The sequence below is a fragment of the Pithys albifrons genome, chromosome 19 (assembly GCF_047495875.1).
Source record: "Pithys albifrons albifrons isolate INPA30051 chromosome 19, PitAlb_v1, whole genome shotgun sequence".
In the NCBI taxonomy this organism is placed as follows: domain Eukaryota; kingdom Metazoa; phylum Chordata; class Aves; order Passeriformes; family Thamnophilidae; genus Pithys; species Pithys albifrons.
This window is the reverse complement of record NC_092476.1, coordinates 12,672,160-12,685,565: the sequence shown is the minus strand read 5'-3', so window position 1 is coordinate 12,685,565 and position 13,406 is coordinate 12,672,160.

The window sequence follows — 13,406 nt, the reverse complement described above, 5'->3', positions numbered from 1 at the left end:
ATCTGATTCACTTGAAGGGTTTCTATAAATTCTTCTATCCATGAAATTCTGTAAATTCTGCTATTTGCAAAATTTGGCCAATTACAAACATCTTCAGGAGTTCTCATAATTCTGGCTTTGTCAAACAGTATAAGATACACAAATGTCAGCCTGCTTTGGGAGCTGAAAAGCACAACCTCACTAATTTGTGCACTTTATTATCTTAGGAATTACTTGTTCTTAGTGATAGAAGAGTGTACATTTTCTCTCTCCTATGAGGCTGGTAGTACTCCTCAAGTCTTTGCAGTTAGTGCAGGGTGCACACCACATCTGTTCATAGCACTAAATAGCTTTGAACCCATGACAGTTACCCAGGATCTTTTCCACTGGATGCTCATGAAGGGATGATTTTCCCATACAGTTATCCGGGGAAGCCAACCTGCCATACCAAGACCCCAAACCACTGACTGATAAGCTGCTGTGTCTGCAAGTGTCTGACACTCTGGGGTCAGATGGGCATTTTGATCTAAACTTGTGTACCTATTCTCACATTTCATATCCACCCCCCTTTCCCTGATGCTTTGAGCAAATGTTTATTTGTTCCTGGTACCATCATCTTTCAGATCTTTAATCACTCCATCTTAACATTGTTGTTCTTATTGCAGTACAACGGGGAAGACTGAAAGTGGAATACAGGCAACTGTCTTCTTCTTGTCTCCCAGCAATTTAAAAAACCTCTGAAAATCTATTTTTTGTGGCTTTGGCCTTCATGTAGGAGTCATCTGTTACATCCTCTGTGATTCAAAGTTGCCTGACCTTTAAAATCCTTAATCTGCATTAGTAATTCTGTAAGTTTCAACTGTATCCTTCACTGTTTATGCTGATCTCTGAAATCCACAAACATACTCTATCATACACATTATTAGTGTTCATGATGGGATAAAGCCTGTTCCAGTGCTTTAAATTATGTGTTTGCAATGTTGTAGGAGACTGGTTCTGGAGAAAAGGAGGAAAAGAGACCATTCACAACATGCAGAACTGGTACAAGACTCACTGCAGTTTATTGCTATGGTAACCCCACAGTTTATTTGGATAATCTCCTATTTTATTGAAAGTGTTTTGGTGTTCAGTCTCCTTTTCCATAGGCAAAAGAGCAAGAATTCCTCCACAGCTCTTCTCAGGTTAGCCAGTGTGATTTTGAGGCTCATATGATCAGTGTTGCCAGAAAACCTGCAAATACATGGAGAAATGTATATTCAAACATATTTTTGATGTCAGCAAGGATTCCTGCATTAAATAGAAATAAAATTATTGACCTTTGCATATGTATTAAAATTCATTTTTTGAACCTGACTTTAAATAATACTCTTTTCTAATGAAAATACAAAGATAATTTATATAAAGGGAACATAAAGATAATTTAAACTTGCCAGAAGTGTCTGGTACTGCATGCTGATTTTCTGCATCACTGACCTTGAGTTTGACACTGCACCAAGGCCAAATAGAAGTAATGATAATCTTTGTGGGATTCCTTTCTAAAAATATATTTGCAAGCTTTTTTCACAGCTGTCATCTACCTCCAGCCTAGGAAATCTTCTGTTTCAATACTGGAGCATGGGCATTGAAGATGTCTTTTAGCTACTACTGAGCACTGCAAAATGGTCACTGATATATACTGTCTGTTTGGGGGGGAAGGAGATCTCTATTCTGAGTTTACTGTTCTCTCTTTTTTTTCCCACCAGCATAAAGCAGGGATATGATCATATCTTCAGGTTGTTACAGTAGCTGCAAAGTTGGCAGCAATCTGTAATCTGTGCAAGTTACTGACAAGAAATGTATTACCCTGTGAACTGTGGGGCCATTTCACCTTAAATGACAGATCTACTTCCTTATGCCCTTTCTGAGGCAACCAAACTAGAAGACAATTCATTACCAGGCCATCGTTTGTACCTTGCCACAGTGAAGTCGAGAAAACACTTTGTGTTTTTCCCCAGGCCATTCTGGCAGCAAAAGCAAAAGTAGGGGCAGAAGCAAGTGAAATAATGCAGATTGTTTGCTTCCACTTACAGCTGGTCCCATAACCATATTGTCTCTTTGCACAAGAGCAACTTATATTTAGTATTTGGGATGTTATGTAGTAGCAAGCAGGAAAAAACACAAAAAACAGTGTTGAGATAAAAATGTCATGACTTTCATGCCAGAATTTTTCAGCTAATTGAATCATGAGGACTGTATATTCTGCCTGTTGCCAAACAGATAACATGAATAGTTACAAGTGGCCAAGACCAGAGGGCATTTACACAAGCTTTCCAAAAAAGCACATGACAAAAAAGAGTGTAACATCTGAACTATTGGCTGTGGTGTGTGAGCTTTTACTAAAACTGCCTTGCTTTTGGAGATCTGGAAGTTGTCTAGTAGAAAGCTAAATTTTGAAAACTGTTTTAAGGAACTGTGGCCCAGTAAACCTGGTGCCAGTACTGGGAAAAGAGTAGAAGCTAATAACAAGTAGAACTTGAGGACACAGTGATAAATATCACATTCTGAGAAAAACAGCATTTGTAAAGGGGAATTGTTTTCCACAAACCTAGTGGAGAATCCACATATGTGGGTAGGTGAGAAAACCAGCTGGTACTGCCTTAATGAATATCTATAAGCCGTGTGAGAAGGTATAACACCTTTCTTATAGAAGCTAAGTTTGTGTCTCTGTTGTTATACAAGATAGTTTTGAGAAGTGATCCTGCACAAGGACAGGCTGATAATCCTGCAGACAGTGTCCCTGGGAATGGTCTCCGAGTGTCCAAAGTGGCTTGATTTGTAGCGAATCCCATGAGCAGCTTGGGGGGAAGCTCAATCCAGCAGTCTATTTATACATATATTGCATTAGGGCCCAGCACAGCCCTCCTGTACTGCCCTCAATGGGCCTGGTGTCCTCACTCTCCTTAATTAACCTCACAGCCCTCCTAAGTATTGTTCCCTATACCCCTGCTGTCCTCTGTAGGACCTGCAAACGAGTTAGAACAAGTATCATTGTGTACTGAGTAAGGATTAACAGGGTGTCAGAAGGACCTTGCGTGCTGCTGAGGACTTCTCTGATTTTTGTAAAATATATTCTTCATCTGGGACATCAATGTTTTGCTTTGCTTGAGCTGTTTCAAAGTAGGCAGTAAAGGGAGTGAGGAGAAGTGACCTTCTGACTCAGTAGGATTGCTTCTCTCTGTTGCTCTCCCAGCACCCCCACCTGCCTCACCTTTCCTGGAAGTCTGACAGCACCCAGTGCACAGCTGCTTAGGTCATGGGGCTGAGACCAGGGCCGTGCTCTTCTCATGCCACTCGGCACTACCTGGATGGTCACTCAGCCCAAAGCTGCTCTCCAGCTCATCTCTGTGGAGCCAAGCTGAGGAAGCTTCCTCTGGGACTGCTGCTCTCCTTGCTACAAAACTATCTCGGAGGATGGGTATCAGAAAGAGTGGAATTTGTGAAATGTGCTATCCTTTTCTAGCTTTCAAAACAAACAGAAAACTCTACAATGTTGTTTTCTTGCACATTTAACAAGGAATACCCTGCACCAACTCATTTTAGTTCCCTTCCTGGTCTTCCCAGCTGAAGTATGGATACTCTTGTAACAGCATCACAAACCTCAGGATTTTGAAGGAAAATATAACACACTTGCAGAAAATATAACTCTCAGCTGGCCTGAGAGTGACAATTGCTGCAGCTCCATGCCCTCAGGTCCTGCAGATGTATTCCCAGAGCATGTGTGTACACCTCATGAGCCAATTGCACAGCTGCACTCTGCACGTTGTTGACAGCGCTCACACAGGCACTATCTCCATATTTGCAGTACTTACAGCTGCAAGTTTCATTGTAAAGAAAGAATTAAAAAGGCAGGTTGTAGAGACAAAGGAGGTGGTAAAAGGTCAAAACCCACAAAATCCTTTACAAGGAAGGTAATGATGAAATTTGCAACTTTCATCCCTCCTATAGTGTTCCTTTATGAACTGAAGCCCTATTACCCTATTTATTAACTTCGTAAAATTAGAAACTCTCCTGTAAGTTGAGGACACTCATTGGCAATTTTTAGTACCTCAGTAACTCAGCTTTCAACACGTGATTTGCAGAGAACCTGCCTCAGCTCTCTGACCTCTACCTGCTTGGTATTCAAGATACTTAGTACTTGATCTGTGGTAGCCCAACTGTCTTTCAAAAGAAACCAACTCATATCATGAAGCCAATTTCCACACCAGTCTTCACATACACAATATTGAAGATGTCTTTTAGCTACTACTGAACACTGCAAAATGATTAGTGATATATACTGTCTGTTTGGGGGAAGGCTTAGAGGAGACCTTCTTGCTCTCTGCAACTCTCTGAAAGGAAGGTGGAGCCAGGTGCATGTTGAGTTCTGCTTCCAGGGAGCAAGTGATGAGACAAAACAGCCTCAAGTATGCAAGGGGAGGTTTAGATTGGATATTAGGGAATATTCTTTACTGAAAGGGTGGTCAGGCATTGGAATGGGCTACCCAGTGAAGTGATGGAGTCACCATCCCAGGAGTATTAAAAAAAGTAGGTGAGGCACTTAGGTACAGGTTTTAGTGGTGGACCGGCAGTGTTAAGTTAATGATCGGAGTCAATGATCTTAGAGGTCTTCTCCAACTTAAATGATTCTGTGATGCTATGTTGTAAACTATTCCAGGGTGTGATCAGCTTCTCAGTCAATGACAGTCTCTGCAGCCCATCATACCAGTGGGGATGAACCTTAGCTGCAGCCTCATGTCTTCAGAGGTTCTGCAGAAGTCAACCAGGCAAAGAAAACATCATGGCTGAAGCAGATTGAAGCTCTATTTATTTCTTTTCTGTAAAGGCATGTGTAGGACTGAGCCTTTTCCACTTGCTGCTTTTGCTTTCCTCAGACACGTGATGGTTGAGGCACAACTGTTTTAGGTATTCAATGTTTGTTGTTGGAAATGTTTGCCCAAACCAGAGACTTACCTGCAATGAGGCAGTGCCTTGTCCTGGGCACAGGATAGGATAGCAATGTTCTCTTCAGGGGTCTGGGGCAGTAGCCGCTGTCAGACTGCCCATGGTGCACAGAGACAGAGCCAGGCTGGAGCTGGTGTGGGCGTGTGGTAGAACTGTTTTGTGAACAGTGCGTGAGCCAGCATGAAAAAAAGGGTGATGGCAGGGGTAATACACAACTGTGGTGTGATCACATGGAGTTAGGACAGACAGGGATGGGGTAAGTCAGAGATGTATTGTTATGGGTTCACCTAGGTGGGCCTAAATTTGGGCTCTGAAGTCTGGACTAGGCCGAAGCTGTCAGCTGACTTGAGCTGGGCTGAGCTAACAGCTGACCTCTTCTAGCCAGTAATTTTGTATTCCATACCACATTATGACATCATCTCCATGGAAGTAGGAACCAGTGTGGGAGTGGTTAAGGCAGTGGCTTCTCAGCCCTCCTCTTGGGAGGATGCACGATGCTGTCCCTGGGGGGATGGAGAGGACCAGGCCCACCACTGGCTCACAGGGTATCTCAGGAAAGTAAACTGTGTTGTTCTGGGTCTCTCCTTTCTGTTTGAGTTTGTCTCCCTGGGGAATAAGTCTTTTCTTAAGTAATGTGTAGTTAAGACAGTAGAATCTGTGTGTTCGTTACGAAGTTGAGGTGGGGAACTTGTTGTTGCAGACTTGTGTGAGTGTATATTTGTACTCTCTTCTACTTGTCTCTTCCTTTCTGTAAAAATATATGTAGTTTTAGTATAAACGTGGTTTGAAGTGTTTTTTTCCTTTCCCCTCTCTTTTCCTCCCTTTCCCTGGTGTTAGGAGGGAGGTTTTTCTCTCTGTGCTTGAGGGGGTTGGCAGTTGCTTATCTCAAACCAAGACAGTTAATGGTGCCAAAACCCGGGAACAACAGAGGACCTTGGCGGGTGTCCCAGAATCTTGGCAGGCTTCCCGGGAGGATTGTTGTAGAAACATAGATTGATAACTGCCTTGTTTAGGTACATCCAGAATAGAAAATGTAAACAACTCTTCCTTACTGCTGAATGCTCATTTCCACTGTTTCACTGTCTTTGTGAGTTCAAACAGCTCGACTGGTGCCTGCTGTGACTGTAGTCACTGCAAAAAGAGAGGCCCACGTAAGCTGTTCGTGTGTGGCAAGACACGGCTGTTTGAGGACTCATCATGTGAATGCTGATGTGCCCAGGAGCCGAGCTGATGAGGAGCATCTCACTTGGACTGGCATGGGGAGGAGTTGTTCCTGGCTCGATGGGCCCATGGTGCCTCAGGCCACCTGTAGGTGGATAAAGCCGAGGGGTGGATTTAACCGTGAACACTATTCTTAAGGTTATCCACAGCTGTGAAGCGTGTTTGCCATTGTGAGACCCCAGTGAACGGGGAAAAGAGGAGCTGCGGAACCCCCTGCAGAGAACACAACAGATGCGGCGCCCGGAACCAGCGCCCGCAGTGCTGAGCGACCCGCAGGAGCCAGAGCTGTCACTGGCGGGGCTGACGCCAGGGCTGCGAGCGAGCCGGGAGAGGCTGCGAGCCCTGAGAGGCTGTGAGCCGTGAGAGGCTGTGAGCCATGATAGGCTGCAAGCCATGAGAGGCCGTGAGCTGTGAGAGGCCACGAGCCATGAGAGGCCACGAGCTGTGAGAGGTTGTGAGCCATGAGAGGCTGTGAGCCATGAGACGCTGTGAGCCGTGAGAGGCTGCAAGCCATGAGAGGCCGCGAGCCATGAGAAGCTGTGAGCTGTGAGAGGCTGCAAGCCATGAGAGGCTGTGAGCTGTGAGAGGCTGCGAGCTGTGAGAGGCTGTGAGCCATGAGAGGCTGTGAGCCATGAGAGGCCGCGAGCCGTGAGAGGCTGCAAGCCGAGCCAGGGCTGCGAGTGAGCCAGGGCTGGCTAGCTGCCGGGGCCTCTTCTGCCTCTGCTGCTTGCTTGTGCTGCTGTCGGGGCTGCTTCCGAGGCTGCCAAAGCTGTTAGGACTGCTGCTAAGGGGGATGGGTCACATGGTGAACTGTAGTACTTCTGTGTGACCGAGGAGAAAGACATGAAGAGAAGCCTGTGTAAGCTGTTGATGTGTGGTGGGACACTGCCATTTGAGTTGAATCTTTGAAAACCCATCGTGTGAGTGTTGATGTGCCCAAGAGCCAAGCCAATGAAGAACATCACACCCTGGACTGGCTGGGGGAGGGTTGTTCCTGGCTCAATGGGCCTATGATGCCTCAGACCACCTGTAGGTGGATGAGGCCAAGGGGTGGATCTGACTGTGAACACTATTTTAACCCCAGTGGGAAACTAGAGACTCCTGAGGAGAGGACGGTAACCCTACTGAAAGACATGAATCATCAGATAAGATGACCTGAGCTGAACTGCTTTGTTTCCGTCCGAAATATCTACCCCATCCTAATGGACTCTTAGCCACAATATGGAGGGGTGGGAAACAGCCCTGGAAAAATAAAGAGTGTTTAAGCATGAGAACTTAAGATATGAGTGACATAATATGGTATGGAATAAGGGGTGGAGAATGTTATGGGTTCACCTAGGTGGGCCTAAATTTGGGCTCTGAAGTTTGGACTAGGCCGAAGCTGTCAGCTGACTTGAGCTGGGCTGAGCTAACAGCTGACCTCTTCTAGCCAGTAATTTTGTATTCCATACCACATTATGACATCATCTCCATGGAAGTAGGAACCAGTGTGGGAGTGGTTAAGGCAGTGGCTTCTCAGCCCTCGTCTTGGGAGGACGCACGATGCTGTCCCAGGGGGGATGGAGAGGACCAGGCCCACCACTGGCTCACAGGGTATCTCAGGAAAGTAAACTGTGTTGTTCTGGGTCTCTCCTTTCTGCTTGAGTTTGTCTCCCTGGGGAATAAGTCTTTTCTTAAGTAATGTGTAGTTAAGACAGTAGAATTTGTGTGTTCGTTAAGTTGAGGTGGGGAACTTGTTGTTGCAGACTTGTGTGAGTGTATATTTGTACTCTCTTCTACTTGTCTCTTCCTTTCTGTAAAAATATATGTAGTTTTAGTATAAACGTGGTTTGAAGTGTTTTTTTCCTTTCCCCTCTCTTTTCCTCCCTTTCCCTGGTGTTAGGAGGGAGGTTTTTCTCTCTGTGCTTGAGGGGGGTTGGCAGTTGCTTATCTCAAACCAAGACATGTATTTAGAGGGGAAGCAGAAAGAGTCAAACGATGTTTTTGCTGGTGTTAGTGTAACGTCTGGGGCCTCATCAAAATGTTGTTGTGCCATTTGTGGTGCCAGATAGGCTATGTGACAGCTTTCCTATTTTTTCTGGTGCCAGTGGTGTTCCTTGAATGTCCCAATATTGTTCAGAACCTAAAGAGACCAGATTTGTTGCAACTGCTCAAGTTGGCAAAGCCCACCAGTGATTGCGCAGCATCATCAGGGTGTGGCAGCCTGACAAGAAGAAGCTGCTGCCCAGCCTCTTCTCGAGGGTGTGACTCCTCACAGTCAGCCAGAGACATATCTTAAGTGTACATCTGACCTGCAGCACTCCATAGTCAAAGGAGATTGCTCCAGCATTGCACAGCCCTGTGACCATTCCAGCTAATGTCCACAAGTGATGAGGTGTTCTGGGTTCCACAGGAATGCTGCTGCCAGAGGGATTACAAACTCCCCCTCAGGGCTGAGCTGCCCTGTTGTTTGCGAGCTGTGGCTGCGAATGTTATCCTGATCCAAGAAGCTCGAAAACTTACCCTGGGGCAGTGCATTGTCATGTATGTACCCCATGCAGTTCAGGCAGTGCTTGAGCAAAAGGGTCATCCCCTAGCAGGATGCTCAAATACCAAGCTGTGTTGTTGGAACAGGATGATGTTACCCTGAAAACAACATCCATTGTAAATCCTGCCATGTTTCTGTCCTCAACATTAACTGACAGTGTGCCTGAGCATGATTGCTTACAGACACTAGAGGAGGTCTACGCCAGCAGACCAGACCTGAAGGACACACCCCTTGAGGATCCAGACTGGGAGCTGTACACAGATGAGAACAGCTTCATGAAGGATGGTAAGAGTTTGACAGGATATGCCGTCACAACGAAGGACGAGGTGATTGCAGCAAAACCCTTACCAGCAGATGTATCATCCCAGAAAGCAGAACTAATTGCATTAACGAGAGCCCTGGAACTAAGTGAAGGAAAGAAGGTAAATATATGGACAGATTCTAAATATGCTTTCAGCATAGTTCATGCCCATGGAGCAATCTGGAAGGAGAGACGCCTACTAACTGCTCAGGGCAGTGGAATCAAACACGCAGATGAAATTAATACACTTCTGCAAAGCATTTGGAAACCAGAAAAGGTGTCTATCATTCACTGCAAAGCTCAGCAACAGGGGAAAACAGCCCCTGAATTAGGAAATCATTTTGCTGATCAGGCAGCAAAAAGGGCTGCAGAAAAAGGCATCCTGCCAGTAATACCACAAAAAGAAATTGACTTGACAGGATTTACTCCAAAATACAATGAACAAGACCAGCAGTTAATTAAGTCCCTTAATGCAGAAATCAAAGAAAGAGGATGGGCTGTCACACCCACAGGACAGGTTGCAGTTACACCCCCAATCCTTAGGGAAATAGCTCTGCGGGAACATGAAGCTACACACTGGGGAGGAGAAAACCTTCTAAAGCACTTGAAAAAGGTAATAATAGGAACAGGCATGACCGAGGTTGTGCAATCCATTGTAAGTGAATGTGAAATTTGCAGGCAAAATAATCCTGACACAACTAAGAGAGTGGTGCTAGGGGTAACAAAGGCTGGAGACTCTCCTGGAGATTATTGGCAAATAGATTTTGCTGAGTTACCACCCAGAGAAGGGTACGAATACATAGTAGTACTAGTTGACACATTCAGTGGATGGCCTAAGTCATACCCCTGCCACACAAACACAGCAAGGGAAGTGGTAAAAGCTTTACTTAACCACATAATTCCAAGATTTGGAGTTCCTCTGGGAATGTCACCAGACAGAGGGACACATTTCATTGCAACCATAGTTAAAGAGGTGTGTCACACTCTGGGAATTTTTGGGGACTTGCATACTCCCTACAGACCTCAGGTGAGTGGCAAAGTTGAATGCATGAATGGTACCCTCAAAATGCAAATCAGTAAAATTTGTCAAGAAACATCCATGTCATGGGTTCAAGCTCTGCCTCTGGCTCTCCTGAGAATTCGTATACAACCAAGGCAGAGGGATAACTTAAGTGCTTATGAAATATTGTATGGGAGACCATAGTAAGCTCAGCACCTCCCAGGGGACATTCACATGAAAGGGAAGGTTGATTTACAGAAGTATTTAATTGCTTTAAGCTCTACTTTACAGAAACTCCAGAAATTTGTTGAACTATCCAGACCAATTGGACTAGACACACCTTCTCATCAGTTCCGGCCTGGAAACTGGGTCTACAATAAATGGTGGGACAACGATCCGCTGCGAGCTAAATGGAAAGGACCGTTCCAAGTCCTGCTGACTTTTTTTACTGCAGTTAAAGTTGCCAGGAAAGGACCCTGGTTTCATTACTCCAGAGTGAAGAAAGCATCGATTCCTGGGACGACTGACAAATCAGAGCCGGACACCGATGAAGATGATGTGGCTTAGACTGCTTCTTCTGTGCATGTGGTCTGTATAGTCAGTAACTATGATGTGAGTGTGGAATCAAAATTTACATGTGACCCTAGTGCAAAATGTGCCTAAAATCCTTCACAAAGCTGATTTGTACACAAATGCCAGCGATCGATGACAGTGATTGGCCCCTGATTGCCATTTTAATGAATGAGATAAACTTTTAGTGAGACTTATGGAGTCCCAAGGACATGGAAATCAGTTGAGAGAGGCTATTATTCAATACCTCTGAGTAATGTAATTCTCAGTCAAGACGATCAAACTGTTCCCTGTCTGTTTGTTAATGTTACAGGAAATGTCACCTTTCCTACCTACGGTGACACAGGCACAGCTACTAAAAGGTTAACCCCAAACATGGTGATAAAAATGGCAGCACGACCCTGGAGAATAGTCCCTAAACAGGGCTCAGGGTGGTACTGGATCTCTGAAAATGAAACCTGGAGAGTTTTACCCCTCAATAAAGATAGGGTCTGTGCCTTAGGAGTTGTGATACCAAACATAACAATCCTCAACCGAATTGATGAACAGGAGGAATGGAGAAGAATCTATCCCAGAACGGTAAAGAGAACCAATAATCCCCTTATAGATCATCCCGCACTTTTCCACAGCATAGTCAGGGCTGCAATTCCACCCTTGGGAGTAAGTAAATTAGAGAAAGCAGTTGTCAATATCTCAGCTATCCTTGGAAACCTTCAAGATAAAACCACAGATGCTATTACAGCTTTAAAAGAAGAGGTCCACAGTTTGTCTCGTGTAGTACTGCAAAATAGAATGGCCCTGAATTTGATACTAGCCTCACAGGGAGGTGTGTGTAAAGTCATTAACACTAGTTGTTGTTCCTACATAGACCAAAGTGGAAGAATTGACAGAGATTTGGCTGTAATCCGGAAGCAAACCAAAATTTTACATCAGGTAACCCTTGATAATGTTTCACTGGGTCTGGATGATATTTTCCACAAACTCACTTCATGGTTGCTGAACTGGGCCTGGATAAAACAGCTGTTTTTGTTAGTGATATATATAGTTAGTGTTTGCATAATTTCTTATTGCATGATCAAAGGCTGCAAATGCTGGTCATCTCTTTGGTACAATTTCAAGTATAGAACGTAGAAGTGGAACAAAATTTTGAGTTTTGTCCATTTCTAAAAGGGGGGACATGATGCCGAAGAGGTTTTTGACTTTTCAATTTTCATATTTTGTAGGTTTTAGGAACACAGTAGATGTAGCACTGTAGATTTTAGTGGGTTAATATTTCTAATAGTTTAAGTTTAAGGTCTTTCTATCTCTACCCCTGCTCCAGAACAGGCAGCTAAGATCTGCCAGCTATTTAGTCTCTTTCTCAAGATACAAGATTAGAGGATATCAGAGGGAAACATAAGCACAGAGCAGAGTGACCCGGAGCACTGGAAAGCATCCAGGAGACCTTTATGTGCTGAAGAAGAGGAGGTGGATGAAGACAGAGGGTCTCGATGACCCCAGACTCAAACCTGGGGAGGTGGGGACTGGGAGGGACAGAGGTGAAACTGTATATGTGTAAAGTAGTGATTGGATAGATTATATTATAAAAGCTATGGAAATCAAAGCTTGCACGCGTGTGCGTCTATGTATTCCTGGATGAGCTGGATTGCTCATTAAAGTAACTATCCTTTATCTTATCTCCTACAAAAACTTGGCTTGGAGTCTTTTTTACAGACTTTTACGGCTAAACATATATATAAGTGTATGTATATATGTATGTATATGTATCTATACACACACAGAGGCACACAGACACACAAACATATTTATATATATACATGAATTGCCTTCGATAAATAATTTAGTATGTTATCCTGGGCACATGTACTTGCTGGCCAGGAAATGAGTCAAGAGCAACCATGAGAAGACGAACTTGGGAGTGCAGGTGGGTGAGAGGTTGGACAAGCCCCAGCCATGTGCACTGGGAGCCCAGACACCAACCATGCCCTGAGCTGATTCCACAGCATGGGCAGCGGGGGGTGCGGGGGTGTGGGTTTCTGCCCCTCTGCCCTGCTCAGGTGAGACCCCACCTGCAGAGTGGCCTTCAGCTCTGAGGGCCAGCACAGGAAGCACATGGAGCCACTGAAATGAGGCTGGAAGAGGCCACAAAGATGCTCAGAGGAGTGTAGCCCCTTAGCTCTGTAACCAGGCTGGAAGAGCTGAGGGTGTCCAGCCTGGATAAGTGAAGACTCCAGGAAGACCTGAGAGCCCCTTCCAGTGCCTAAAGGAGCTCCAAGACAGCTGGAGAGGGACTTCGGGCAAGGGATGGAGAAACAGGACAAGGGGGAATGGCTTTCCACTGAAAGAGAGTAGGTTTAGATTGGTTGTTAGAAAGAAATTCTGTCCTGTGAGGGTGGTGTAGCAGGATGTTCTGCCTTGGTAAGTCTTTCCTGTCTTGACCATCAGATTCATCAACTAATCAAAGAGTGGGGCAGGCCCATGTCAGAGCAGTGAATTGACAGTCATTCAGTAGTGCTGATGGGTCAATAAAATGCAGTCATCCTTTGCCAGATTAGCATTTCTCTGTTATCCTACAGACACATTTTTGACATTTTTCATTGCTGATAATTGATTTTATTCCTAAAGACATAGCTGTGGATTTTCCATGGGAGTAGCTGATTTGGCTTCTTCAATTATCTTATTTGCAGGTGGAATATGACAAAATCTTCAGAAGGTCTCAGGGATTCAAATCTCTTCAGACAGGGGAAGGACCAGTCCTCTACAAATTAGATTATGACAGAGAAAGTGACATCAATTTCTCCTTGTTTTTAAGAGGTGACCATGGATTT